The sequence below is a fragment of the Procambarus clarkii genome, chromosome 90, assembly GCF_040958095.1.
Source record: "Procambarus clarkii isolate CNS0578487 chromosome 90, FALCON_Pclarkii_2.0, whole genome shotgun sequence".
Classification (NCBI taxonomy): Eukaryota; Metazoa; Arthropoda; class Malacostraca; order Decapoda; family Cambaridae; genus Procambarus; species Procambarus clarkii.
In genome coordinates this window covers 4,554,994-4,564,551 of record NC_091239.1, presented here as the reverse complement: position 1 = coordinate 4,564,551, position 9,558 = coordinate 4,554,994, and positions in this window count along the sequence as shown.

The following is a 9,558-nucleotide window of genomic DNA, read 5'->3' as shown; positions in this document are numbered from 1 at the left end:
ACAGAACCCATGAGCACTACACCAGAAATAAATACAGTTTTGATATTCCTAGAGTACGACTTAATCAAACTAGAAATGCTCTACAAATCAAGGGGCCCAGAATGTGGAATGACCTTCCCAACCATGTTAAAGACTGTACCTCTCTCTACCAGTTTAAGATAAAAACGAAGCTATAACTAATTAATTCCCTGTAACCTACCTTACCCTTCTATTGTCAACCAATGTCTGTTTTTTTAAAGAGCACTGTTTGTCGACATAATTGTATTTGTTCTGCTGTTTCAGCTATGTTTTATTTCTTGTTTTCATTCTACTCTTTATGCTCAATTAGTATTAAGCTTGTCATTTAAGTTTTTCATGCCCGAAACGCTTTGCGTAATAGTGGCTTTAGGCATTGTATGTACTAGCTCTACCTATAAGTCAACCAATCCTTGTAAAAATTTCTTGTATGTATGTACCTTACCTAAATAAACATTTTTTTTTTTTTTTTTTTTTTTTTATTTGTTAAAATTCCCCTTGAACAAGGAACTACGCCTATTTATGTACCAGCTTACCGTCTTCCCCATTCTCAGAGAGCAGAAGCAGATAGACTCATAGAGAAAATGTTACAGAGTGATGTAATTGAATCGAGTAATTCGCCATGGAACGCTCCATTGATTCTTGTACCAAAGGGAGATGGGACTTGGAGACCTGTAATCGATTATCGGAAGCTTAGCAGAGTAACGATACCTGATCATTTCCAACTTCCAGTCCTATATGATTTGTTGCAAAGTATTGGTCGAAACAAAGTATTCTCAACATTAGATTTATTGCAGGGATTCTGGCAAATCCCCCCTTGATGAGGAAAGTAAACAATTGACAGCCTTTAGTACTCCCAATGACCATTTTCATTTCAAAAGAATACCGTTTGGTTTGCAGAGCAGTCCAATAACCTTTTTACAGCTCATGACAAATCTATTTCGTAGATTGATAGGAAGTACTCTTCTAGTTTACCTTAATGATCTCATAATCATGTCGCAAGATGTTCAGACTCATTTCCAGAACCTTGAGAAAGTACTTGCAAAGCTCGCAGAAGCAAATTTGAAAATGAGCTTGCAAAATGTTCATTTTTAAAGGAGAAAATTAATTTCCTAGGTCATACAGTTACACCTTCAGGTATTACATTGAATGAATAAAAAATTGTTGCTGCTCGTGATTTTCTAACGCCTTGTACCGCAGAAGCCGTAAGACAGTTCACAGGTCTTGTAGGATTTTGTCGCTCATTTATTGCTGGATTCTCTATTATAGCCGCCCCACTTAACAAGTTGCAAAGAAAAGATGAACCCTTTGTTTGGGGAGTGGCCCGGGATCAGTCATAAAAAAAAACTCATGCAGCCTTGATCTCGTCACCTGTCCTTAGGTACCCAGATTTTTCTAAACCTTTACGTTGGTTACAGATGCTAGTGACATAGGTTTAGGTGCTGCATTACTTCAAACAGAAGGTCACAGAGATCACGCAATAGCTTGTGCAAGCCGTACATTATCTAAAGAAGAGGAAAATTATAGCGTAACAGAATGAGAAGCCTTGGCAGTTGTCTGGGCACTTAAACATTTCAGGGATACAATTTATAATTACCCAGTTCATGTTCTTACAGATCTTAATTACTCTACACCAGTATTATCTTACCTAATCTACTGTCTTCACTAGTATTATCTTACCTTCTCTCCTGTCATCACAGGTATTTTCTTACCTTCTCTCATGTCATCACAGGTATTTTCTTACCTTCTTAACTGTCATCACTTATATTATCTTACCTACATTCCTGTCAACACTGGTATTATCGTAGCTACTCTCCAGTCATCACAGGTATTATCTTACCTACTCTCCTGTCATCACTGGTATTATTTTCCTACCCTACTCTCATCAATAGTATTATCGTAGCTACTCTACTGTCATCACTAGTATTATCTTACCTTCTCTCTTGTCATCACTGGTAATATCTTACTTACTCTATTGTCATCACTAGTATTATCTTACCTAATCTACTGTCATCACCAGTATTATCTTACCTTCTTTCCAGTCATCACTGGTATTATCTTACTTACACTACTGTCATCACTAGTATTATCTTACCTAATCTACTTTCATCACTGGTATTATCTTACCATCTTTCCTTTCATCACTTGTATTATCTTACCTACTCTCCTGTCAACACATATATTATCTTACCAACTCTCCTGTCATCACTGGTATTATCTTATCTTTTCTCCTGTCATCACTGATTTTATCTTACCTATTTTACTGTTTTCACTGGCATTATCTTGCCTACCCTTCCTGTCATCACTAGTATTATCTTACCTTCTCTCCTGTCATCACTGGTATTATCCTACCCACCCACCTGTCATCACTGGTATTATCTTACTTTCTTTCCTGTCATCACTGATATTATCTTACCTTCTCTTTTGTCATCACTGGTATTATCTTGCCTACTCAACTGTCATCACTGGTATTATCTTACTTTCTCTCCTGCCATCGCTGGTACTAACTTTCCTTCTCTCCTGTCACAACTGATATTATCTTACCTTCTCGCCTGTCATCACTGGTATTATCATACCTACTTTACTGTCATCACTGGTATTATCTTACCTACTTTCCTGATATCACTGGTAATATATAACCTTCTCTACTGTCATCACTGGTATTATCTTACCTACTTTTGGGCATCACTGGTATTATCTTATGTACTTTCATGTCATCACTGGTATTATCTTACGTTCTTTCATATCATCACTGGTGTTATTTTTCCTACTCATCTGTCATCACTGGTATTATCTTACCTTCTCTCCTGTCATCACTGGTATTATCCTACTTACTCTACTGTCATCACTAGTATTATCTTACCTAATCTACTGTCATCACTAGTATTATCTTACCTTCTGTCCTGTCATCACTGGTATTATCCTACTTACTCTACTGTCATCACTAGTATTATCTTACCTAATCTACTGTCATCACTAGTATTATCTTACCTTCTCTCATGTCATCACTGGTATTATCTTACTTACTCCTCTGTTATCACTAGTATTATCTTACCTAATCTATTGTCATCACTAGTATTATCTTACCTAATCTACTGTCATCACTAGTATTATCTTACATAATCTACTGTCATCACTAGTATTATCTTTCCTTCTCTCCTGTCATCACTGGTATTATATCACTTACTCTACTGTCATCACTAGTATTATTTTACCTAATCTACTGTCATCACTAGTATTATCTTACCTAATCTACAGTCATCACTAGTATTATCTTACCTAATCTACTGTCATCACTAGTATTATCTTGCCTAATCTACTGTCATCACTAGTATTATCTTACCTAATCTACTGTCATCACTAATATTATCTTACCTAATCTACTGTCATCACTAGTATTATCTTACCTAATCTACTGTCATCACTAGTATTATCTTACCTAATCTACTGTCATTACTGTTATTATCTTACCTCTTCTCCTGTCATCACAGGTATTATCTTACCCACCCTCCTGTCATCACTGGTATTATCTTACCTTCTCTACTGTCATCACTTGTATTATCTTACCTATTCTACTGTCATCACAAGTATTATCTTACCTACTCTCCTGCCATCACTGGTATTATCCTACCCACCCTCCTGTTATCACAGGTATTATCTTAACTACTCTACTGTCATCACTGGTATTATCTTACGGTCTCTCGTTCCATCACTGGTATTATCTTACCTTCTCTCCTGAAATCACTGATATTATCCTACCTATTTTACTGGCATCACTGGTATTATCTTACCTACTTTCCTGTCATCACTGGTATTATCTTACCCTCCCTCATGTCATTACTGGTATTATCTTACCTTCTCTTCTGTCATTACTGGCATTATCTTACCTATTCTACTGTTATCACTGGTTTTATCTTACCTACCCTCCTGTCATCACTGGTATTATCTTACCTTCTCTCCTGTCATCACTGGTATTATCTTACCTACTTTACTATCATCACTGGTATTATCTTACCTACTTTACTATCATCACTTGTATTATCTTACCTACTTTCCTGATATCACTAGTATTATATTACCTTCTCTCCTGTCATCAATCTTATTATTATCAATCGTATTATCTTACGTTCTTTCATGTCATCACTGGTATTATATTACTTTTCTGTCATCACTGGTATTATCTTACCTTCTCTTCTGTCATCACTGGTATTATCTTACCTACTTTTGGGCATCACTGGTATTATCTTACGTTCTTTCATGTCATCACTTGTATTATCTTACGTTCTTTCATATCATGAATGGTATTATCTTAAGTTCTTTCATGTCATCACTGTTGTTATCTTACCTACTCTTCTGTCATCACTAGTATTATCTTATCTACTCTACTCTCATCACTGGTACTATCGTAGCTACTCTACTGTCATCACTAGGATTATCTTACCTTCTCTCCTGTCATCACTGGTATTATCTTACTTACTCTACTGTCATCAATAGTATTATCTTACCTAATCTACTGTCATCCCGAGTATTATCTTACCTTATCTCCTGTCATTACTGGTATTATCTTACTTACTCTACTGTCATCACTAGTATTATCTCCTACTGTCATCACTGGTATTATCTTACCATCTTTCCTGTCATCACTGGTATTATCTTACCTTCTCTCCTGAAATCACTGCTATTATCTTACCTATTCTCCTGTCATCACTGGTATTATCTTACCTATTCTCCTGTCATCACTGGTATTATCTTACCGTCTCTTCTGTCATCACTGGTATTATCTTACCTTCTTAACTATCATCACTGGTATTATATTACCTACTGTACTATCGTCACTGGTATTATTTTACCTACTTTTGGGCATCACTGGTATTATCTTTTGTTCTTTCATGTCATCATTGGTATTATCTTACGTTCTTTCATCTCATCACCAGTATTATCTTACGTTCTGTCATGTCATCACTAGTGGTGACTATGTATGGTGACTTACCCTTCTATTGTCAACCAATGTCTGTTTTTTTAAAGAGCGCTGTTTGTCGACATAATTGTATTTGTTCTGCTGTTTCAGCTAAGTTTTATTTCTTGTTTTCATTCTACTCTTTATGCTCAATTAGTATTAAGCTTGTCATTTAAGTTTTTCATGCCCGAAACGCTTTGCGTAATAGTGGCTTTAGGCATTGTATGTACTAACTCTACCTATAAGTCAACCAATCCTTGTAAAAATTTCTTGTATGTATGTACCTTACCTAAATAAACATTTTATTTTATTTTATTTTATTTTTTAAAATTCCCCTTGAACAAGGAACTACGCCTATTTATGTACCAGCTTACCGTCTTCCCCATTCTCAGAGAGCAGAAGCAGATAGACTCATAGAGAAAATGTTACAGAGTGATGTAATTGAATCGAGTAATTCGCCATGGAACGCTCCATTGATTCTTGTACCAAAGGGAGATGGGACTTGGAGACCTGTGTCGGAAAATCCGACACCATTTAACAATAATATCATACAGACAGATAAGAGCTGTGTTGTATAAACAAGTTACCCATAGAAAACGTAACTTGTAGTGGAATTACCGTCTAAAGAAAACGGGATATCATCACCACATACTATTATAATTCACCAACTATTATGGTGGGAATTATTCATAAAATACATTAGTCTTTGGACTTTACCATCATAAAAACATCTTATATAAATTAACTTAATTATCAATATTAAAGTAGAGTAAATGTGACCCTTCTATCACTTTCTGACATGTGGACAATGTAAGCCAGGCGTCAGAGTGAGGAAGGGGCAGCCATTGTTTATACTAGACCAGAGGCTCACACGGGAGCAAATTCGGCTCCTGTTAATTTTACTTGGACGAAGTGTTATGGAAACCAAAGGTGTACCATTATCACACGCTGTCAACAAATTCAAGTTAAGTGTTCTTTCCGAAACCCATGTATCTTTCATTTATGGCCATTAATGTCATTATATAGGGTGACCCGGTTAGAACGCGACATAGCCTCAAACTAAAGGTAATTAAGCCAGGTCTTCATGTTCCATGTACTGTATAGTGTTTTCTCTGATATAGCTTGTCATATATAGTATTCTGGCTTCACAGCTAGCGCACTTTTGACAGGTCAAGACGAGGAAGGAAGATTTGTGCACCAGTTACTGGGTGATGGAAGCTACCTCAAAGAGGATAATTTGGTGTCTACACCCTAGTTATACCTGGTGGACTAACCTGCTGTACTATAAGATAAGGAACCTTTTCAATGTATGTAGTCTATTCCTGTAGTTTGATTGGCTGCATATATATAAACTAATAAACCCCCCCCTAATGTGTAGAGGATCGATTTGTGAGATTATGAGATTATTGCAGAAATACAGTCCACTTATCATTATACAAATTGCTATCGAAGTATATAAATTAACGTAAATATAAATTCATATAAATTAAATAAATATAAAACTCACAGGTCGGTACCCACAACCTGTAATCGATTATCGGAAGCTTAACAGAGTAACGATACCTGATCATTTCCAACTTCCAGTCCTATATGATTTGTTGCAAAGTATTGGTCGAAACAAAGTATTCTCAACATTAGATTTATTGCAGGGATTCTGGCAAATCCCCCCTTGATGAGGAAAGTAAACAATTGACAGCCTTTAGTACTCCCAATGACCATTTTCATTTCAAAAGAATTCCGTTTGGTTTGCGGAGCAGTCCAATAACCTTTTTACAGCTCATGACAAATCTATTTCGTAGATTAATAGGAAGTACTCTTCTAGTTTACCTTAATGATCTCATAATCATGTCGCAAGATGTTCAGACTCATTTCCAGAACCTTGAGAAAGTACAGTGGTACCTCGGAATGCGATTGTCCCTGTATGCGAGATTTTCGGAAGGCGAGGTGTATTTACTCCAAAAATTTGTCTCGGAAGGCGATGGTTACTTCGGGAGTCGAGTTTGAACGCGAGTTTGTTGATACGCGTACAGCCGACCTAGCGCGTGGTCGTTCGGCGATCGTCGCCCCTCTGCCCCGCTGCCCCTCAGTTCACCATTGTCTCGCGCGCAGTGACTACCCCCACATCAATTCTTGTCGTGAATTTTCAGTGTTTTGTTGGATTTTTGGTGATTTGTCTATACAATTTGTTATTATATATCTCACCATGAGTCCCAAGAAAGCCAGTGGTAAGGATAAAGGCCAGAAAGCTCATGTGAGGATGACAATAGAGCAGAAACAAGAGATCATTCGAAAGCATGAGAACGGTACACGTGTTGTTGATCTTTGTAGGCAGTACAACAAAGCGACATCAACAATATGCACTATACTTAAGAAGAAAAATAAGATTATGAGTGCTAATGTGGCAAAAGGAGTAAGAACATTAACGACACAAAGACCACAAATACTTGAAGAAGTGGAAAAGTTGTTATTAATTTGGATACACGACAAGGAGTTGAGGGGTGATAGTGTTTCGGAGGCCATTATTTCTGAGAAAGCCAGGGTGTTGCACGAAGACCTTCTAAAGAAGACCCCTGCAACGAGTGATGCAGAAAAGAAAGAGTTTAAGGCAAGCAGGGGCTGGTTTGAAAAATTTAGAAAGAGAAGTGGTATCCATAGTGTTACAAGGCATGGGGAGGCAGCCAGCTCAGACAAACCAGCCGCTGGACGATTTATTGACGAATTTAAAGAGTTTGCAGAGGCTGAGGGATACCTACCGCAACAAGTGTTTAATTGTGACGAAACAGGACTGTTTTGGAAAAGAATGCCTAAGAGGACATACATTACCAAGGAGGAAAAATCCTTGCCTGGACACAAGCCTATGAAAGATAGGTTTACGCTTGTGCTGTGTTCAAATGCGAGTGGCGATTTAAAAATTAAACCCTTGCTAGTGTATCATTCTGAAAATCCAAGGGTTTTCAAACAGTATAATGTGCAGAAAACCCGTTTGTCTGTGATGTGGAAGGCTAATAAAAAAGCATGGGTGACTAGGCTTATTTTTTCGGAGTGGGTGAATGAAGTGCTGTGCCCTGCCATAGAAAAATATCTGCAGGAGAAACAATTGCCACTCAGAGCCGTGCTTCTCCTTGACAATGCTCCTGCTCATCCTCCAGGCTTGGAAGATGATTTGATGCCTCAATGCAATAAATTCCTCACAGTTAAATTCCTTCCTCCTAACACCACTCCTCTAATTCAGCCTATGGACCAGAAAATCATAGGGAATTTTAAGAAACTGTATGAAAGGGCACTTTTCCGGAAATGTTTTGAAGTGACTGAAGCCACAAACCTCACCCTCAAAGAGTTCTGGAGAGAGCATTTTAACATTTTTAGTGCTTTAAAACTCGTTGACAAAGCCTGGCAAGAAGTGACTCAAAGAACCCTGATCTCTGGCTGGAGAAAATTGTGGCCTGAAGGTGTGAGAGAACTAGACTTTGAGGGGTTTGAGCCTATAAATGATGCGCCTATTGTTGAGGAAATTGTTAGTCTAGGCCAGAAAATGGGCTTGGAATTGGATGGTGATGATGTGGAGGAGTTGGTGGAAGAACACAACGAAGAACTGACCACCGAAGAACTCCTAGCCCTTCAACAGGAACAGGAAGCCAACACAGCAGCGAATGATTCTGCAGTGGAGGAGGAGGTGGTGGCAATAGCACCAGCGAATGTACCTTCTGCAGTAATGAAGAAGGTGTGTCAGATGTGGGAAGAGATTCAAACAACTATTGAACACACTCACCCAGACAAAACTGTAGTAGGCCGTTGTCTTAATCTTTTCAATGACAGTGTGATGCCTTACTACAGAGAGAGCTTGCGAAGAAGGGAAAAGCAAGCTTTCATGGACAAATATTTGGTGAAGAAATCGAGCAGTGAACCTCAACCAGGACCTAGTGGCACTCAGGTTAAACGTCCCAGGGAGAGCACACCAGAAAGGTCCTCACTGCCTGATGTGATTATGGAAGGGGACTCCCCTTCCAAACACTAACTCCTCTCCTCCTCCCCCCTCCTCACCATCTTCCATACGCCTACAGCACTCGACAGTAAGGTAAGTAATAACTGGAACATACTTTTGTAGGTTTATTTAGATGAATTAGGTATAAAAATTTAGTTTGATGTGGGGTTTTTGGGGTAGTCAGGAACGGATTAATTCATTTCCCTTTATTTCTTATGGGGAAATTAACTTCGGAATGCGAGTTTTCGGAAGGCGAGGCGTCTCCAGGAACGGATTAAACTCGCATTCTGAGGTATGCCTGTACTTGCAAAGCTCGCAGAAGCAAATTTAAAAATGAGCTTGCAAAATGTTCATTTTTAAAGGAGAAGATTAATTTCCTAGGTCATACAGTTACACCTTCAGGTATTACATTGAATGAATAAAAAATTGTTGCTGCTCGTGATTTTCTAACGCCTTGTACCGCAGAAGCCGTAAGACAGTTCACAGGTCTTGTAGGATTTTGTCGCTCATTTATTGCTGGATTCTCTATTATAGCCGCCCCACTTAACAAGTTGCAAAGAAAAGATGAACCCTTTGTTTGGGGAGTGGCCCGGGATCAGTCATA